Source organism: Carassius carassius, chromosome 11, assembly GCF_963082965.1.
Source record: "Carassius carassius chromosome 11, fCarCar2.1, whole genome shotgun sequence".
In the NCBI taxonomy this organism is placed as follows: Eukaryota; Metazoa; Chordata; class Actinopteri; order Cypriniformes; family Cyprinidae; genus Carassius; species Carassius carassius.
Window position 1 is genome coordinate 17773220 of NC_081765.1, and position 22235 is coordinate 17795454.

General features: G+C 43.0%; 1 pseudogene; it reads right to left on the reverse strand.

The window, feature by feature from the left end:
- Window positions 1–5053: 5053 nt before the first annotated feature.
- Window positions 5054–22235, reverse strand: part of LOC132152601 (dynein axonemal heavy chain 7-like) — an 82308-nt pseudogene continuing 65126 nt past the window's right edge.

A 22235-nucleotide genomic window follows, 5' to 3' on the forward strand; every position in this document is an offset into this window, starting at 1 on the left:
CACACTTACCACTTTACGTGGATTTCAGACAGTGCGCAAAGCATTAACATGCACACTGACCACTATGTGGCTTTGAAAAAGTACACAGGCAAGCGTGTGTACAGAGAGGTTCCCAAGCATCGCAGAGGCGCTGGATCGCACGGGAGCGGTGAGCTCCAACCCTCTTTCCTAGGCGAGGGGAGCATCACCTGAGGCAGTAAATACAGAGCTTCTTGCCGTAACCACCACCTCCCCGGATGCGCCAGGCGGCCCCTCAGGGTGACCTGGCCGGACATCTATGGAATTCCCTGCAGTGCTGTGCCAATTCGTTGGCCACCTAGCTACTGTAAAGGAAACTCACAGAGATTGTTAGTAGACATATAACCACCAGCAACATAACGTCCATAAACAGGTAGAGCAAGGGTTACGTACTCACCCACCCTCCTGTACTGGAGTCCCGCTGCGGGGCGCCCCCTTCTGGCCCGGACCGTCAGTAAGGCGGTTGCTATGAGCATAGAACCAACCAAAACATCATAGGTCCAGAAGGAGACTGTTATGTGAGAGACTGTCCACCTAACCTCGATCAGGTGGAAAGCTGGTGGCTACAGGGGAATTAGGCAGGGGAGGACAAAAAACAGAGGTTAAAAACATCCGGAGCTACTAGGTCATCCTACCGCTCTGACCCGGGCGAGGACGCTGCCTCGTCCGAATCACGTCCCTCAGACCCTGCTTACCGCTCCGTGACCCGCGGTTCCTCTTGCCCCTGCCCTTAGGCGGGGGAGGAGCGCGAGCCACAACACTAGCCTTCTGCGCCCCTCTACGACCCTCAGATCGAGATGGGCCAGGACCCCTGAGTTGCTCGGGCTCGGACCTGGACCTTCGTGGAATGAAGGATTTAAAGGCCGCTGAGCGCGCCCTTGCCTCCCTGAACTTCCCGACCACCATCTCGACGGAGGTACCAAAAAGCTCAGAAGGCGAGACCGGAGCATCGAGAAGAAACCCCCTTTCTTCCTTCCCGATGTCAGCCAGGTTCACCCACAGATGTCTCTCCGTCACCACCATGGCCGCCATAGACCTGCCCATGGCGGAGGCGGCCTGCTTGGTAGCTCGGAGAGAGAGGTCTGTGGTGCGGCGCAGCTTGGCTACCTGGTCAGGTGAAAGGCCCTCACCTGTATCCAGGTCCTTCAGCAGGTCAGCCTGGTAGGCCTGGAGCACCGCCATCGTGTGCAGTGAAGCCACAGCCTGACCAGCTGCCGCGTATGAACTGCCATTTAAGCGGGATGTATCTTGGAGGGGCTTAGATGGCAAAGCGGGAGATTTAAGAGAGGACGTTTGCCCCACAGAGAGATAGCAAGCCAGCGTCTCTTCTACAGGGGGCATCCTCTCATAGCCGTTTTCATGCAAGCCCTCGATATTAGCATAGCTCGTATGCTGAAACCGGTGGATGCGAGAGGAAAACGGCCTCTTCCATTCCTTTTCGACTTCTGCATGTAAGTCAGGCAAGAATGGAAGGCTCACCTGGGCTGGAGGGCTATGGTCAGACAAGTACCGCTCAGCGAGGCGACCTCGTGGCGCCACCTTGCTGGCACGCTTCCATGGCAAATCTAATTTTGCCATGGCGCGATCCATAACCTCTAACAGCTCCTCATACGCGGGACAGGAGGATCGAGAAGGCTCAGCCTCAGCTTCTTCACCACTCTCAGACATCTCCTGCTCTTCCTGGGTAGAACCCAGCAGAGCACTAACTTCAGTGTCAGAATGGGTTAATGATACCACATCTGCCTCCCGAAGTTCGCTCTCGTTCGCCGCCGGAGAGTGTGAAAAGGAAGGTCCCTCTCTACACTCCTCAGCGAGATCCATTTGTGATCCCCACGAGCTCATTCTCCAGTTCGAAGTTCCCTTGAAAGGGAACTTTATTTTCTCTTTCTGTTCTTTTAAGAATATTTAACAATCTATTTGAATATCTCACCTGTTATGATATTCATGTTGTACATAGACATAACTAGAATTCCATCCCAATACTGTTTTAAATATATATATATATATATATATATATATATATATATATATATATATATATATATATATATATTTACTTTTATTTAGAGGGGGTTTTTTTTGTTTGTTTTTTTTTCTCTCCAACTTTCTTCAAGTGCCCCCAATACTTGATTGGAGTACGTGGTGATGAAAATAAAATAAAAAGGAAATCTGAAAAATGGGGTGTCAGCACAGACCCCTGAAGTTCAGATTTCCCTTCAAATGTATTATGTATGTATTATTATTTGTTACTGAAGAGAGAATAAAACAACAAAGCTGCACTGGAATCAAAATCAAATCAACATAATCAGTTTCTTAATACATGATCATTACAAAGGTTTTTTTTTTTTTTGACATCCGGTTTCACACCGAAATGTTACATTTTGAGTTGGAAATACTGTTCATGTTGACTTTAAATGCTTCCAGTTGATCCATCAGAATTTTATTCTGAGATGTCTTTTAGCACCTGATGACAAACAAGCATCTCATGCTTTAATAGCTTGACTAATCTGAAGACTTAAGAGAGGAACCAGAAAGTTTTCTCATTTGAATTAATACTTTTTTTATTTTCTTTTTTTAGCATTATCATCCCTTTTTGCACGCTGCTGTAAAATGAGAAAAAAATACTTCTTGTATAAAAAATACTTTAGGCCAAACACTGTGTTGTGGTGTCTGGTGTGATGTCTGTTCGCAAGGACACAGGTTTAAATGAATGTCGCTGGTTAAAGTTTAGCTGGGAGTTTAAAAATTTAAGACATGATGATCTGCAAAACAAATTTACTTCAAGTATAACTATAAAAATGAAGTAGACACAACAAAGTGTCTGTTAATGTCAAAGACACACATAAACAGCCTCTTGGAGTGTGTGATGGCCTCAGAGAGATGGGTTTCCTCTGGAGAGATGCTCATACTGATGGAAGAACAGCAGGGGTCTGATGTCAGAGCACTGTAATGTTGACTCTGATTGATGGCACTCAGCCGCGGCGAGGGGTTAATGAAACTGTGAGTGTTACCCATTTCCTTCCCATATATTCTACAATCCATGCTTGTCAAGACTCCCTCTTTGTCTTTCTCAACATCCTTTTTTGTATTCCTTGTCCTCCATGACTTCAGTCAAAGCTGAGCAGGTCATTGGGCATGGTGTATTTTGGGGCTTCCAGAGAGGAAGACCTGAGTGAAAAAGAAACCGGACATCCAAAACACTGCAGGCATGCCATCCACGTGCCAACCCTGTGTGGCTGGCACAGATGATACTGATATTAAAGACCAAAAACAAAAAACATAACATCAGTGGTCACAACTAATTCTAAAGGCATAACTTGAAGGCCAAATAGAAGCTAAAAGTTTCTTTTTTTTATTATTGAAAAGAAGAGTACAGAAGCAGTGTTGTAATCTTAGCTCACTCAATGAGACAGTAAGTCAGTTGCATTTCATGTGATTTTCCCATGGCCCACAGTGCACTATAGAATGCTTTCTACTTCAACTGCTTTATGTATGAATGTGCATTTGAGTATCCCAACAACTCACTGGAAAACGATTGATTTGAAGACTTTGAATTAATCAGTATAAATTATCATGTATTGTGGTTACATAATTATTATTACAGACCTGTGTTTGTGGAATCCAAATATTTATTTACATTATCACTCAAAATCAACTTGATTTAAAAAAAAATGCTTTTGTGCATTACTCATAGTGGCCACATTTACAGTACATTGAAATTTTCTCTTCTAGAGAAAAGCTACGTCATCCCTTTCTTTATGTTTTTCTAAGGGCTGGTTTCAAAGGTTTGTATTTGTTGTGGTACAGAGATCTATGATCATAAATGACAATGAAAGGGTAAAGGAGAGAGGTTCATCAGAACAGAAATCAAGCTGTAGTCAGAAAAGATAAAGGGATTTTTTTAGGGTTCGATAGGATAATGGTTCACAATGTGTAAATGAAAGCCAGGGTTGTGATCAGATCTATATGCATCCACCTCACCCTGCAGGACAGTAATGCTAACTGGGATTAGGGCTGTCAATCAAACTAAAAGACAAGGAGCCTCAGCTGGAGTGCACCGCATAAGAACATGTTCTGGGGCACAATGAATTTTCCTCGTATCTTTCAGCAGGGAGTGAATGTCCAAAAACTTGTTTTTTTTTCTACTTAAAGGTTTGTGAGGAAAGAGTATGATAAAAAAAATTGTGCAAACTGATCAGTGCAAATTTAAACGTTAGACCTTTTAGAATAACCATTTTAAAATGCAGCTTTCCGAAAGAAAAACAGATATATATTATAAAAATTATATATTATTATAACACCACAATTTTGTAATTTTTTTAAATTAGAAATACGTTAATATACGGATGTCTACATTTTGTCAAATCGCTTGCCTTAAATCAAAATTATGTTATTGTTCAACCTCATTCAATTACCTTTTTTGAGCCATTTGTATTTGTGAAAAAATTAATTATTTAGAAAATAATTAATACTCTGTGCATTAGCGTCACATGAAATTACATTTACATTTATACATTTAGCTAATGCTTTTATCCAAAGCAACTTACAATTGCCACATGTGTCAGAGGTCACACACCTCTGGAGCAACTAGGGGTTAAGTGTCTTGCTCAGGGACACATTGGTGTCTCACAGTGGATTCGAACCCGGGTCTCTCACACCAAAGACATGTGTCTTATCCACTGCGCTAGCACCACCCCATACATTTTAAGACACACTGCCACAGAGAAAGTTGTGACATACCCCAAAGCTCCTCCTTGCCAAGCACAGCCAGACAGACTCTTGAAGGTTCCACCGAGATGCAACCATATACTCCTGAAAGCTAAATGAATGTGGCTATCTGACCATACTAATGCAAATGCAAATGGAGAGGGAAAATCCTCTAGCTAACAGCTGAGCAACAATGCTTCCAATAGCCTGCAAATTCCCATTGGAGGTCAATGTTTATGCACATGAGTGAGAAGAATGCTGTCAAACAGCAGTTGCATTTCCACTTGGTCCTTAGTAATATCAGTATTGGCATTCATTGCCAAAGACTTCAGGTGAGGGAATTTAGAGGAAGTGCCTTGGTGAACTCAGTGGAGCTGTTATACTGAAAAGGAAACAATCAGCATCTTAATGCAACACTGAATTCCAGGAAGGCGATGCTAAATAATGGCATGCACTTAAAACAGGCTACCTTTGAGATCGCTGACATTTATAATAATGGCTATGCAAACATTCATGAATAAAAGATTTTGAGAGAAAATGCCAAATAAAATTGGGTATAGATTATACATGTGCTCGCGAATAAATAACCACTGGCAGCAACCTGCTGTGTTTAGTTATTGAACTTATAGCTCATAATTCCTTTTCAGAACTTTCATAAAGAGGTGAACCGATGTCTCTCCAAAAGATGCGTGTTTTTTGTTTACCAAAGTCAATTATATCTGTAGGCATTTTAAACACAGCTGTATAATGTGGGAGGAATTCTGAGCCAGGAGCTGACAAACACCTCGACTGAGCTAGCACAAAGACCAGAATTGTTGTTTTCTCTTATAATTGCTTTCTCTTAGGCTTTTGAATGAGAAAACTTGGCTTGCAGAGTTGCATACGGTTTTCCTTTAAAGGAAATATGATGAAGGAAGGGAAATAAAGACTTAGTTTGGTTTCCAGCCCTATCTCTGTAGAGTTTAAATATAACATTCTCTTTGAATTTTATATGACAGAAACATTGAACTAGCTTTAATGTCATTGTCACAGTGTCTGGGTTGTGTTCCCTGGGTTTCCACTAGGTGTCCTCCTTTCTCATGGTGTCTGTCTCCTTATCACTCGAGTCAGGTGCCAGTGGACCCTCCAGAGTCGAGTTAGGTGCCAGTGGACCCTCCAGAGTCGAGTCAGGTGCCAGTGGACCCTCCAGAGTTGAGTCAGGTGCCAGTGGACCCTCCAGAGTCAATCAGGTGCCAGTGAACTCTCCAGAGTCGAGTCAGGTGCCAGTGAACTCTCCAGAGTCGAGTCAGGTGCCAGTGAACTCTCCAGAGTCAGGGCTAGTCACCGCTGATCCTCCAAAGTCAGGGCTAGTCACCGCTGATCCTCCAGAGTCAGGGCTAGTCACCGCTGATCCTCCAGAGTCAGGGCTAGTCACCGCGGATCCTCCAGAGACTAGGCTGGTCACCGTTGACCTTTCAGAGTCAAGTCAAGTCACCGGTGATCTTCAAGTACTGAGTCAAGTCACCGGTGATCTTCAAGGACTGAGTCAAGTCACCGGTGATTTTCAAGGACTGAGTCAAGTCACCGGTGATCTTCAAGGACTGAGTCAAGTCACCGGTGATCTTCATGAACAAAGGCAAGTCACCTCTGATCTTCATGAACAAAGGCAAGTCACCATTGATCTTCATGAGCAAATACAAGTCACCAATGATCTTCATGAGCAGTGTCAGGCCAGCACCAATCTTCTGAGAGTTTCGTCGTCCCGTTGATCCAGCCGCACGGAGGTCTGCTCCGCCTTGGTGGGCTCTGGTCCTGACCACATGGCTGTGGTGGTCTTCTGCTCCGCCCTGGGGGCCTTCCGCCCTGACCACACGGTTGTGGGGTTCTTCCGCTCCGCCCTGGAGGACTCTGGCTTCGTCCACAAGGACGTGGTGGTCTTCTGCTCCGCCCTGGGGGGCTTCCGTCCTGACCACACGGTTGTGGTGGTCTTCTGCTCCGCCCTGGGGGGCTTCCGTCCTGACCACACGGTTGTGGTGGTCTTCTGCTCTGCCCTGGGGGGCTTCCGCCTTGACCACACGGCTGTGGTGGTCTTCTGCTCCACCCTGGGGGGCACCACATGATGTCCTTCATGGATTTCTGTTTTGTGTTTCTTGGTTTCTGTTATGTTTCTGTCTGTTCCCCTCAGTGAGTCTGGCCCTCCGTCCCTCCCCCTGAGCCTCCACCTGTCCGCCTCCCTCCTGGTCTGTGTCGTGTCTTGTCGTGGAGCGTCTGGGAGCTGCTCCGTAGAGGGGGGGGGGTCCTGTCACAGTGTCTGGGTTGTGTTCCCTGGGTTTCCACTAGGTGTCCTCCTTTCTCACGGTGTCTGTCTTCTTATCACTTCCTGTTCCCTTATTTGGTCACCTTCCTCCTGTTGAGTAATTGATTGTTCCCCACCTGTCTCCTGTTCCCTCATTATCCTTCTGTGTATTTATACCCGGTCTGTCTGAGTCTGTGTTACGGAGTCCTTGTTTAATGTTGATCGTTATTCATGTCCGTCGCTTCTTGCCTTGCCTTGCCTTGCCTTACCTTGTCTTCGTGTCTTGTTTATGTTATGTTTGGATATTCTGGTTTTGACCCTGCCTGGACTGTTTACCCCTTTGGATTACCCTTTAAATAAATGACTTACCTGCAATTGGTTCCCTCTCCCTTGTTTCTTGTATCAGCATACGTGACAGTCATGCTGTGGAAAATTTGTCTTACATAACCCCTGTAGAACTAGGCAAGCTTTTTGGACTAATGTGTTTTTAAAACATATTAAGTGTACAGATATTTTATAAACGTTTACTGAGACATGAGTGGCAGTTTATGTTGATTTAACTGTTTGTACACTGGATTTTGTGGAGACTACTTATCATGTACAGGAATGTAGGCTACGTGGATTTACCGGTGACTGAGTAAACATTTCCATCAATGTCTAGGAGTTTATCACGTTAGTTAGCGGACTGAAAAACTGCCGCACACAGTCCGGAAATGCACCTTTTCATTCAGTGGTTTCTTAAGAGCACGGCCACTCAACAAAGGCTCTTTTTTTAATTAAATGAAGGTGCATGTCAGGCTGGTGGGTTCCATATAAGGATCTTCAGGTGGGATATGAAAAGATGGACAGAGGGGTGAATTGATTGTGACATTTCCTGTTGGAATTTCCCTGGCTAATGTGGTGGGTGGCACTCGGTAGCACTGGAGAAATGTCAGAGCATTCACATAGGCGCTTGATCAGTTTGTGAAATCTGCTTGTTTTGAAAAGAGGAAGGGAATTATGAGGAGTGCTTCTCTGAATTTGGGAAAATGTCAAGAACACTCTTTTTTTGGAGTGGATTAAGGGGCGCGCTGGCAAGCATGAAAAGAAAGAGGGTGACGTGAAGACTGTGTGTGTTTCATGAACAGTAAAAGAACATTTGGTTTTGTGTGTATACAAAGACGAGACAGGTACACATGCGATCACACCTCGTACTGTCCCAAGATCATGTGTACCCTTACGAAAAATAATTTTATTCAAGTGTGCTATTAGTATACTTATTTTAAACTAAAAAATAGGAAAGTATGCTTTTAGTTTACTTTTTATGTACTTCTCAGAAATGGGCTTTGTGTACTCAGAAATATACTTAAAATGACATTTAAGTATACTTGACTTATACTTACAAAAATTCTAAATGTATTTGAGCTATACTCAAGAATCTGTGTTTTCATTATTATATGGTAGAGGATTCTGCACAGAATGACATGAAACAGCATCAAAACTGTAACGTTATGGAATAAAATGCAGACCAATGAAGAGGTAATAATTACAGTCAAGTTTTGGGATGTTGATCGACTCCATCTACGTTTTGATTATCATTCTGAATCCAATTCCGAATTTTTTTCAGATTTTTTTTCATACACAGACCATACAATTAAAAGTCTGGTGTTCCTTTCATACTTCACCTGTCCATTTCACACCGCTGAGCAGGAAAGAAATAGTGTGTGCTTAATATCAATGGCACCTTGCAATCGTAAACCTCTTTCCAGACCTCTCGGTATCAAGCCAGGTCTTTCCGCAGGCCTTAAATCGCTCCATCTCATCCAATCGACAGATCTCATCCTAAAATGTCTTAGGCAATCAGGTGCAGGGGTTCGAATGAGGGTTATCCAGATCCACACTGCCTGTCAGGAGAAAACTTTATTCAGTTATATCTGCAATGAAAATTTTCCTTCACTGAGTTTTGTCACAGTTTGTTCTTCAGCAGCTGTGCTTGATTAAATATCCAACTCAAAAGAACAGAGCAATGGTGAATGAGTCTTAAAGTTGCCACCAGAAAAGTCCCAGTCTATGAAAATAAATTTACTGGTGCATCGCCCCCCACACCACTGGATTCAGTAGCTGACAAACTACTGACAGCACAATAAATGGATGATAGACACTTGCAGCTTGAGTAACAGCTCAGGCATGGAGAATCAGCATAAAGAACAGATTATAAATCAATTAAACTTTGATTATATTGGTTAAACTTGTGTTTATGCGGACAAATGTTGCAGGATCATTTGAAACAGGGATGATATAAACATTGTCAGACTGATGCATGCAAGTAATTAGCCTTAAGAAACCTTGTGTAAGAGTAACCTCTTAATTTTTACTATTATTTATCAGATGAATTACTGTCTTGCCATAGCTTATTAATTCAATAAATCACAGCAGTGTGCAAGTGAAGGCAGTTACTCACAAGCTTGTTGAGTTTGAGCAGGTTGACACTGAGGCAGAAGGAGTTTGTCCTTCTCAAACAAAGAGCGACATACATTGACGTAAACAGTGTTGTATGCGTTTGGATGTCCGTGTTTTCCCCGGAACCTCATCCACTCTCCGCACTTTCACTCAGTAACAAAGACTTACCTTCGCCTCTATTCCCCGCAGTTCCTGTGTCATCCTCTCCTGCTGCCTTCTCACCGTCATCACCCGGATTCCTCATCACCTCACCGCCATCTTGGATTGTCGTCTTCTCAGCATCGTCTTTGTACTCCTGTTTGTTTATTTACTTTCATTAAATTGTTAAACTCGCTATTGTTTCCAGTCCTTCATTCACCCAGTCGTCACGGAACGTTCTCACCCACCATGGAAGCAGCGAGCACCAACACCCTCACGGACTTTATGCACCACAGTGTGAAACGCATGGTCTAGCAGCAGGAGAGTATCTCGAACACCGGACGCACTGTCCAAGCGCTGGTTGCACAGGTGTCCGAGGATGCCGCTCACCAGCTCTCTGACCTTCGTCAAGGTAGATCTTCAGTCACGGACTACTCCATCGAATTCCGTACCCTGGCGGCCGCGTGCCAGTAGAACAAGGCAGCGCAGTGGGATCAATTCCTGCATGGGTTATCCGACCGTGTTCAAAAGGAGATCTACCTCCTCGAGCTGCCCCCCCACACTTAATGGATTAATAGACTTGGCCTTATGAGTTGATGCACGGATTAATTGCCCGGGTCGCCAGCCCAGTCCTATGCGCCATACCATCTCTCCAGTTAGGGGGCGCTCGAGTCGAGAGAACGCGGTTGGTCCCGTCGACGACCACGAGCCCATGCAGGTGGGTAGAGCTCAGCTGTCCCGGAGGGAGAGGGAACGGCGGAGGTCCCAAGCACTATGTTTATACTGTGGAGGCTCGGAACACAACATCTCCTCATGCCCGGTAAAAGAGTCAGCCCGGTAGTAAACTTGAGGCTACTATCGGGTGGGATCTCCGCTGGGAAGTCCTCATCAACATCATCGACCCTCCTTCCGGTGAAACTGCGGTGGAAGAATCACTCTCACGACTGTCACGCCCTTCTGGACTCCGGAGCCGAAGGTAACTTCATCGATTCATTCCTCGCACATCACCTGAACATTCCTGTCCTGTCTGTGTCTCTCCCCATCCAGGTCACCGCACTCAACGGCCAGGAACTGCCTCACATCACACACCACACAGAACCCATCACACTACTCACTTCTGGCAATCATCGTGAAACTATACTTTTTTCTCATGGACTCTCCTGTTGCTCCCATTGTGTTAGGTCACCCTTGGTTAACTAAACATAATCCACAAGTGGAGTGGGGTTCCAACACAGTCACATTGTGGAGTGAAAGTTGTCAGGAGTCTTGTCTGGTTTCTGCTTGTCCTGTTGTCCCTGTTTCTGTCTTTCAGAAGGAGAACATGGTATTGCCAAACGTGCCCGCAGAGTATCTGGACCTGAAGGAAGTGTTCAGTAAGTCCCATGCTGCTTCTCTTCCTCCGCATCATCCCTACGACTGTGCCATAGATTTAGTGCCAGGTAAGTCTCCGCCTAAGGGCAAGTTATACTCTCTTTCTATTCCTGAGAGGGAGGCCATGGAGAAATACATTTCTGATTCCTTAGCATCTGGGTTCATCCGTCCTTCCTCTTCTCCAGCGGGGGCGGGATTCTTTTTTGTGGGTAAGAAGGATGGTTCTCTGTGACCTTGCATTTATTACCGAGAGCTGAATAACATCACGATAAAGAACACCTATCCATTACCACTCACGTCTTCATCTTCCGAGAGGTTGCAGGGAGCATCTGTATCCACAAAATTGGATTTACGTAATGTTTATCATTTGGTCCGCATCAGGAAGGGGGATGAATGAAAAACCGCCTTTAATACCCCCAGGGGGCACTTTGAATACTTGGTGATGCCGTTCGGGCTCTCCAACTCGCCCGGGGTTTTCCAAGCACTCGTTAATGACGTGTTGAGAGATATGGTAGATCGGTTTATATATGTTTACCTGGATGACATACAGATTTTTTCTTCATCTCTCCAGGAACACGTTCAACACGTCAGACGAGTGCTCCAGAGGTTACTTGAGAATGGGCTTTTTGTCAAGGCGGAGAAATGTGTATTCCATGCAGTCTGTAACCTTCCTAGGGTATATCGTCTCGTCCGAGGGAATACGTATGGACCCTGACAAGATTCCCGTAAGGTCCTACAGCGGTTTCTGGGGTTCGCCAATTTCTTTTGGCATTTCATTCGCAATTTCAGCCAACTAGCCTTGACCTCTCCCAGTACTCCGTTCAGGTGGTCGGACGCAGCTGAGGCTTCGTTCACTAACCTCAAGAGTCGCTTCGTTTCGGCTCCCATCCTTGTGGCCCCTGATCCCACACGGCAGTTCGTGGTGGAGGTCGACGCGTCAGAGGTGGGGGTAGGAGCAGTGTTGTCCCAACGTGCAGTTTCGGATGATAAAGTACATCCTTGCGCGTTTTTTTCTCATCGATTATCTCCTGCTGAACGTAATTATGACATTGGTATCAGAGAGTTGTTGGCGGTCAAATTAGCGTTAGAGGAGTGGCGTCACTGGCTGGAGGCCTCAGGGGTACCTTTCATTGTTTGGACCGATCATAAGTATTTAGAGTACATTAGAACTGCCAAAAGACTCAATTCCAGGCAGGCTCGGTGGGCACTTTTTTTCGGTGATTTTGAGTTTACTTTATCGTACCGCCCGGTTACCAAAAATGTCAAACCCGATTCTTTATCACGTCTTTTTGATACCTCCGCCCGCCCGGTGACTCCCGAGTGTATTTTACCTGAGAAATTAGTGGTCTCAGCACACGTATGGGAGGTTGAGTCGAAGGTCAAGATGGCCTTACAAGGGGTAACGCCTCCGTCCGGTTGTCCACCGAACCGTTTATTTGTGCCGGAGGAGTTAAGGTCCGAGGTTGTCCAGTGGGGTCATTGTTCTAATGTGGCTTGTCACCCAGGGATAAGTCGAACTAATGGGTTGGTTAAACAACGATTCTGGTGGCCACATATGGCTCGTGACGTCCGCGATTTTGTTTTGGCCTGCTCAGTTTGCGCCAGTGGTAAGTCATCTAACCGACCTCCTGATGAGCTTCTTCAACCGCTGTCTGTCCCTTCGAGACCCTGGTCCCACATCGCTCTAGATTTTGTTACCGCCCTCCCGCCCTCTAATGGCATGACAGTCGTTTTGCCTGTAGTGGACCGATTCTTGAAGGCAGCACATTTCATTCCCTTGCCCAAATCACCGACAGCCAAGGAGACAGCGGTCACTGTCCTAGATCACGTCTTTTGACTTCGTGGCATCCCGGTAGACGTGGTTTCTGACAGGGGATCTCAATTTATATCCAAATTTTGGAAAGAGTTTTGTAAATTGCTAGGAGCATCAGTTAGCTTGTCTTCGGGTTATCATCCCCAAAGTAACGGACAATCTGAGCGTGCCAACCAAGATTTAGAGAGGACGTTGCGATGTTTGGTCTCCAAGAATCCTTCTTCCTGGAGTCAACAACTCTCTATGGTGGAGTACGCCCACAATTCGTTGCCAGTATCAGCTACGGGCCTTTCTCCGTTTCAGTGTAGTTTAGGTTACCAGCCACCAGTCTTTCCCAGTCTGGAATCTGAAGTCGCGGTTCCCTTCCGCTCACGCGTTTGTCCAGAGGTGCCACCGCACCTGGACCAGAGCCCGCGAGACTCTGCTCCGGATGAGGGAGCGCACTAAGGCTAAGGCTGATCGCCACCGGTCAAAGCCTTCCGTTTATGTCGTGGGTCAAAAGGTGTGGCTTTCCACTAGTAACATTCCTCTATGTTCCGTTTCTAATAAATTAGCTCCCAAATTTATTGGCCCGTTTACTATCACCAAAATCATTAGTCCTGTGACAGTCCGCCTCTAACTCCAGCGTACAGGAGAATACACCCCGCCTTTCATGTGTCCAAAATTAAACCCGTGTTTTATGCACATATTAATCCACCTACTCCGGTTCCCCCGCCGCCGTGTCTCGTAGATGGGGAACCGACTTATTCGGTAAATCGTATTCTGGACTCCAGACGGAGGGGACGAGGATTCCAGTACCTGGTGGACTGGGAAGGTTACGGTCCGGAGGAGAGGAGTTGGGTACCTGCTAGGGACATATTGGATCACTCCCTTATTGATGACTACAATCAGCAGGTAGGCCCTTAGTTCTTAGGGGGGGGGGGGTACTGTCACGGTTGGTAAACCGTGATCTCTGGGTTTTTGCACTTTGTGGTTAAGTCTGTGTGTTTCGCGTCGGCACTGATTAGTTTGTGGGCATCTCCGTTAATTGTCTTGGATTGTCGTCTTCTCAGTATCGTCTTTGTACTCCTGTTTGTTTATTTACTTTTATTAAATTGTTTAACTCGCTATTGTTTCCAGTCCTTCATTCACCCAGTCGTCACATCTACATACACAGAGAAAACATTGTGGCAGAAATCAGTTCATTGAGAAGCATTTAAAGCATCTAAAGAAAACTTTAAAGAAAAAATAGTTTGAGTAATCTGATGTACACTGAACCTGTAATACACATATGTCTAAAAAGTTACTTTAGCCTTGTTTTTAAGACAACCTCAAGTGGTATGTTCATGCCTGCTATAAAAGTTTTCCTATTGCTTTATATGGGTCCTTTGAATATTACTGTGGACAGTGGGGTGTCCTGGAGTCAAAAAGGAACCACTTCCCCAGTGGGTCCCAGCCACCAAGTGAAAGTCGTGACATTTGCCAAGTATGGTTACCCATAATCAGAATTGGTGCTCTGCATTTAACCCATCCAAGTGCACACACACACACACACAACAGTGAGAAGTGAACACACACCCGGAGCAGTGGGCAGCTATAGATCCAGCACCCAGGGAGCAACTGGTGGTTCAGTGCCTTGCTCAAGGGCACTTCAGCCATGGTTATTGAGGGTGGAAGAGAGCGCTGTTCATTCACTCCTTCCCACTTACAACTCCTGCCAGCACCAAGACTCAAACCGGCAACCTTCTGGTAACTAGTCCAGCTCTCTAACCATTAGGCCACAGCTGCCCCTGTGACAATCACTAAACTAGACATGTTTTGTAAATATCACTTTAAATACACACATTTATTTAATACTTTAACACAGTAAAGTATTAAATAAACACTTGCTGCTACTGTAGAAGCATTTTAAAAGGCACTCTATTAAAGTTTTGAGATCTGGTTTTGTGTCTCTGTCCTCTAGAGAATTGGCACTATTCTTTTAACCAGCAGATTCTGCCCTGGGCTGATGTGTCGCAGTATTCCCACAGCTCTCAGCTATCAAAATAACATCATATCTATCAAAAGAACACCATACTGCCCTAGTAAGACAGTGCTGATGGTAAATAGTCATTCAGGGAAACAATGTCTTCACATTCTTTTGAAAAAAAAAAAAAGCTTCCCCAAACTAGATATCCTGAATACCATAGAACCCATGTCTCTGTAGAAAATGTGGTGCCTTTAAATGGATATTTCACTTAAATTAATGGTCTGTCATCATTTGCTTAGGTTCATATCATTCCAAAACCTGTATGACCTTGTTTTTTTCACAAGAGAAGATAGTTTGAAGAATGTTTCAACTGTTTTTTGTTCATTCAATGAAAGTCAGTGGCATCCAAAACAACATTAGACCCCCTCTGAATGTTACGGACAAAAAACAAAACAAAAATGCATTCTGTGTACCACAAAAGAGAAAAAATGTCACAGAAGTTTGGAATGGCATAAGAGTGTGTAAATTATGATAGACATTTAATTTAAGTGAACTATCCTTTTTTAAGCCTAACGGTTAGCGACTTGGACTCGCAATCGAAAGGTTGTGAGTTTGAGTCTCGGGCCGGCAGGAATTGTAGGTGGGGGGAGTGCATGTACAGTTCTCTCTCCACCTTCAATACCATGACTTAGGTGCACTTGAGCAAGGCATCAAACCCTCAACTGCTCCCCGGGTGTCGCAGCATAAATGGCTGCCCACTGCTCCGGGTGTGTGTTATCAGTGTGTGTGTGTGTTCACTGCTCTGTGTGTGTGCACTTCGGATGGGTTAAATGCAGAGCACGAATTCTGAGTATGGGTCACCATACTTGGCTGATTGTCATGTCACTTTTTTCACTTTATATTTAAAGTGCCTTATAGCTGCAACTTTGACTTTTTAAAGCATAACATAATTGCAGTGAAATGACCAATTATATTACAGACACAATTTAAATATAATATCTGTAGTGTCCTGTAGTACCTTTGTTTGAGAATCACTTTTTTGGTGGGGAACTAAAAATGGAAAGGATGAAGAGGTTGATGAACCAGGTTAGCAAGAACTGATACATGGGCTCGATGTTGGCCAGGTCAGAGTGGACAGCAGTGGGGGTGTAGCCCAAGCGTGTCTGATCAATCTTCAGCTCAGTAACCTCGGCAATGGCCTGTTTCTCTGAGATCTCATTGGGCAGAACCTTAGAAGATGAGAGGATCTGAACAGCAGTCTCATCTTCTAAAATGTTCCCCTCTGAGGCACAGAGCACTTCTAAGATTTTATCCTCTATTTCTTTCAGTTGTCTACACAGAAAAGAGAGTGTGAAAGTACATGGTTAAACACACACAGATGCATGATACCTTTTCAGTTTTTTTTTTTTACATGACTGAACCAGGAGAGTGTGCTGCTCTTTGCCCTCACTTTATAAGGGGATAATTCTTTACTGAATGATTCAACTTGTCTTGCTTTCAGAGACAATATTTTAAGTGAGCAACCCGTAGAACTAAACTGTCAGGTTAATTGTGTTTCTGGGTGGCACCTCTTGTTCTCAGCCCCCTGTACGATGAGGGCTTGTTTCTCCTCCTCGAGGTCAGGTCTCTCTCTGGCCACCATGATGCCCAGCAGCTGGTCTTGCATCCCTTCTGGGGTGATCGTGAAGTTCAGCAGGGTCACATGAACAGAACAGGAGCAAAACTATGACAGTGCTGGCGGCAGCTGTTCTTAGAATCCTATTTTTAATAAGAAAGGACCCTTCTGTTTATTATTTGCAGGAGCATCAAAGGGCTCTTTGTGGATATGGCATAACCAACCACAGAACTAACTTAAATGATATCCTCCAAGATTTTGTGACTGCTTGCTAATATTAGACCTAATATTTATTTGATTACTGACTGAGACATGTGAGTCTTTGGCAACATATTTTGTGGTATGAAGAATGCTAAAACTGATCTTTCACAACAGTATAATTTTTTATTGTTTTGTGGAAACCGCATGCTCATCCTAAGAGGGAAATTATATTTCAGGCTCATTAAGGAGGTATCAAGGTAGTTGTGAAGGAACATTGACTAATGTGTGCAGGACAGAACTTTGTGTTGGTCCTACCAATGTCAGATTACAGGCGCATTCAGGAAACCTCTTTGAAATCCTTTGCAATTCCTTTTGGTGGCCCTAGTAGGAAATAAATAACACACCTCCCCTTTAATTTTAACCACTGGTCATGTAGACTGCCTGTAACACTTTAATACAAAGTTCAACTTGTTTTCTATTCTTTTTTTAAGTGTAATGAAAAAACTACATAAAGCACATTTTATGTAAAAGATTGCTTTACTCTTAGCTTTTTTGAAATAGACTATCAGCCCTGTTATTTAAATACTTTTAAAGGGTGAAAGATTCACAAAATACTTTTTTAATTTCAGCAGCAGGGGCTCAAAAATGGGGTCCAGTTCTTCCACAACATTCTCCAGCCACATAATACACAAGGGATGAATGATTACAGTTAAACCAAACCAATGAAATAAAATAAAATACATGCAGCTGCAGAAGCTTTTATTTGAACTATTCACTAAAAAAGTCAGGTAGTTGAAGTGAGGATTTGAAGGAGTACTTCAGAAAAACATCAACAAATAAATTAATAAATAAACAGAATGCAACCCCTAGAGGAGAATGCTAACAAAACAATCCACATAAAACAGCTAAGCACTGGCCTGACTACACAAGCTGCCTTTCATCCCAGAGCAACACTGATGAGGAGGAGCCGAGGATGGAAGACACAGGCACCTAAGGCCAGATTACTCGGCTCATTTTGGGTCCATCCCTGGGCCTTCTTTTGAATGTGTAAAATTAGACGGAAGTTGTGCTTTCAGGCTTAATGTGTAATTTACAAGAGGCAACTATGCTGCTCCAGGGGAAGAGAGACAATGTGTGCATTTATCAACAGGTAACATTTACTAGTTTGGATCTGTGCGGTGTTCTTGTTTTTCATGGTGGAGGGGGACCCCTGGGGAGAAATACTGGTATTGCACTTTGAAGAAATTTTTGTTGTTGTTGGTTCTTCCTTCTTGTATATCCAAATACTTCTGTCGTCACAAGTTTAAAATTCAAATTCAAAATCGATTATTAGGGGCCACCTCCTCGCATTACTGCAGACAACAAGAATCCTTCACAAACAAGATATTCCTGGCCATGGCAAATCATCTACATCATTCAAAATTTCTAATAATTCAGGTCATGTTTTCAAGAATATCACAATACGTTTCAGTTTCGGCTTTTATAGTATTCTTATACCTTGTAAATAATCCAAAAATGAACACTTCTGTTAAATAGTATTATTTGAATAACAGTGTGTCTTAAACTTGTATTTTCTGTATTAATTTGTTACAGCAATATAGCTGTGCTAATTGTTAATTCTAATACACAATACAAAAGAAAAAAAAAAAAACAAGAAGAAGAACCTTGCATTGAACATTGCTACGGAGTGCAAATCTATGTCTTCAGCTAATCTAGCATGTACTCTCTTTCAGATTTAATTAAATAAATGCAATCCAGTGTAAAAGAGAGTAAACGTTTACTTTACAGTGTCTGACTAGTGAAAATAGAGAGAAGTTTGCTGCTGTGTCTCATCAAAACTGCATTTAGATACTGCTGGACGAAATCTCATAAAATATTAACATGGTTTTGGAATTTTATGGTTTCTAAATTCCTAAAATTAAAGCAACAAAAAAAAGTATTTCAAAATCTGCTTTATAATATTATATCTAATACAAACCAAAGTCTAAAATGGTCAGACTTGAAGTAAAAAATATTGGCAAAAAACTCTCACAAGATGATGCTTGCGTTGTCAATGGAGAAACTGTCTGAAGGGAGGCCAGCAATGATCCAGCTGCAGATTATCACCGGCTCACCCAGGGAGTCCATCAGTGATATGTTTTTGGAGCTGGGAATTCCTCTTGTCTCACACATGTCAATCCATTCCTGTGTAGCTCGCTGTAGAGGTCAGACACAGAAACCCACACGGCTCAAAAAAGACAGTATGATCACAGCTGCTTTAGATAGTTTGATCTAGAAACAACCACTGATGGGCCTACAGAGAAATGTAAGAAATTTTAATCCTATTCATCCTCATCTGTTAGTTTCAATTTAGTACTGGTATCTTTGTTTTCAGTTTAAATCTAATAAAGACTTACAGCACACAAAGGTAATAATCTGTGTTTCATGTACCTTAAATAAAAAGAATCTCTTCTGGGAGAAAAGATATTGCTTTCACAGAGGGGAGAAATATTAAAGTTAAACTACTCCCTGTTCCCTGAGTGCTATTTCAAACTAACCATAGCAATACCTGGTATTGTACAAAGTGTTTTCACTGAGTTCACTCAATTTTATTTTTTTATTTTTTTTATGGACCCTGCTCTGTTGTTAAGAGTAACCAGCTGACAGGGGCAAATGTGTACAAATAATGGCTATAGAAGAATATCAAAAACAATGTAATATTGATCCATCTGAGACTCATAAACTGTACTGCATATAAATATGAATTTCACTCATGTTACAGTGCTTAGACTCAAATGTAATGTAGCCAGACAAATCCTCTCACAGATATATTTCAATGTTAAGTATAGACTTTCTTCTATGTACACTGTAAAATACTGCCAGGATTTTGCAACATTTGCTATATCTTTGGACATTATTTTTGTACACTGTATTTAAAATTTTACTATGAAATCAATGAGAAATCATTTTTATCGCTTACAATGCACCATGTTTTGCATTGTGCAATCTCACAAATGGAAAATCCCTAAGTCTTTGAAAAATATAATAAAAATAAATAAATAAATAATTGGGTACTTAGGGATATGTAGATACTGTTAATAGTGTCACCATTATGGTGAATAGTAATTAGTTTGCTCACTTGAACTGTTTCTTGAGCAGTAAATCAGCATATTAAACATATTCCCTGATGTGTGCAGTATTGGCTAATGACCAGTTCTAATTATATGACCATTTACTGAGATAAAACAGCATCAGCACATTTAACATAATTTAAAAACATACTGAAACAGATACTGGCATCAAAGATACAGCAGGTTAAGTGTGGCTGTCATCTTCATTCAGAGATAATCAGCTATTCACACGGTTTAGAAAAGGATGATCAGATATGACTGCATTTATATAAAACATTTGTGGCCATAAATGAATGTTTACCACGCAAACATCCTTCTATATAAAGAATCTAACTGAATGTCTGATCCACTACTGCAGGCCCTCTTTCATCATCACTGAAAGATATATCCTTTAAACCCCAGTTTGGCACCAGAGGAACGTAGTTTTTGTTTGAAATGACAGAGTGAGCCTGCAGAGCTACTGCAGAGAGTGATGGGAGCTCAGCGCTTGGACTCGAAGCTGACAGCACAATCACTGAACAATCCAAACATCTTACTCACTCCCTGTGATGGTACTTCAGTAATTCTTTGTGACACTGGTGCATCTGGCATCATGACACTTTATGCCCTCTGAGATGAATTCCTCCATAATTTCTGTGCTTTTTAACTCACATCCCAAAGTGAGAAAACAATTTAAAAGAGACCATTCCAGTGAAGCTTCAGGGACCGCATAACAGATTTGCCTTAGTGAATTCAAGTGCCTTGATTCTGGCCATGCTTGAGAGAGCATGGCATAAACAATTTCTGCCCTCCAATAGGGAAAACAGACAACCTGAATTACAAACACGGGGTGGGGGGGGGGGGGGTGTTGGGTGGAGAGTAGAAGGAACATGAAAGCAAGTGAAATAGGGCAGAAAATGGCAGAAGGGCCTTGGTGATGCTTGGTTTACCCAAACACTAACACAAACACACGCTAAACTGACAGGCAGTATCTACAGACAAATGAGAACATTGTGTGGGTGTGTGTGTGTTTGTGTGTGTGTGTGTGCCGCTGTGAGTTTTCTGTGTGGGTTTAGAAACAAATCACTCTTACAACTTCAAAGTTCGAACATAAGAAATGATCTGAAGGAAAGGAAACAAAGAAGAAAAGGAAAACATTCCCTCAACTCCTCTTGATGTAAAAACACAAACTAAATTCCTACAAAAACTAACTTCCAGCAAAGAACGGACATTTTAACAGAGTTGGGCTGCACTGGATGAGGTTACAAAGAATGTCAACAAAAAATAGTTGAGCATAGTGTAATATGCAAGCTTTCAGGAAAAGTAGTGAAGCGTTTGTTGAATGTCAGAATCTTACATAGCCTCTTTTTGACTACTGTCTCTGCTTACCTGACTTTCAAGGTCAGCCTTTTTGTTCTTGTTGGCTTCCAGGGTCTCCTGTAGTTTGGCCAATTTTGTCCTGGACCTCCTTCAACGCAGCCTGTTTCTTCTGGAGTCTCTCCATGGCTACCTTCAGCTTCTCTTCTGCATGTGCCAACTTTTCCTTTTTAAGGGCCACTACCTTTGCTACACCTTTAGTTTGTTCAGCTATAACTCACTTATTGTAGGAGTCCATGGCACAAACCCATTTACGGAGCCCTTCAGCCACAGTGGAAGCTGTGCGGATCTTCTCCAGCACAAAGTCTGGGTTGGTGATGTATTTGTTGCGGATGACGCTCATACAGTAGGCTGGAATATTGTCTGTGTTGTACTCATGAAGAGAAATTTCATATCTCCTAGCAGTTTTTTGCCGGGCCCCAGAAGTCTTCCACCATCTTGCCAGAGCCTGAGAGGTCTGGGATACGGTTTGGTTTTATGCCTTTCAGGATGCAGATGGCTTCCATCACCAGCTTGACACCAGCTGGAGGATTTTTTGTGGATTTTTGTGGAGTTATATCCTACAGATGGTGACAGATTAATTTATTGGATATTGGTGGTATGCAATAGCTTAAAAAGTACATATTTAGAATTTTCATCAAGTCACCAAGAGACACATTTCTTTTGTGAAACACAAATGAAGATATTCTGAATTATTATTATTTTTTACATATTTTTATTTATTTATTTTTTGTACATCCAGTGGTCAGTGGTCACAAAACATATTATTTTGTCTTCCACAGCAAGAATAAAGTCATACAAGTTTTTGAATTACATGAGACTGAGTAAATGATGGCAGAATTTAAATCTTTAACTCATGCTAGAATGTGTTTCTTTGGCCAAAAACAATCTGAGAGCTCTTTGTTGCTATAAATATTTTGTATGCAACATAAATAATAATTAGTCAATTATAGTTTCCTTCGACCTGTGGGGTGAGCATGTCCAAAGCAGCCAATGCAATGGCCAGATCGGTATCACATTCATCTTTAATGGCTTTGGCAGCCATTGCCTGCTCATAGCCTCCGCTTCACCTTCTCTGTCTTGGACACCTCCACAGACTCTGGCTGGATGACCACCATCATCTCTGCTACCTCTTTACTGGCAACACACAGCCTCCAGCTCTTCCTGCAATGTGGACACCTGAGTGGCAGCCGATTTCAACTTCTGACTCTTTAGCTTCATGACCTCACACTGCTACCACTAAC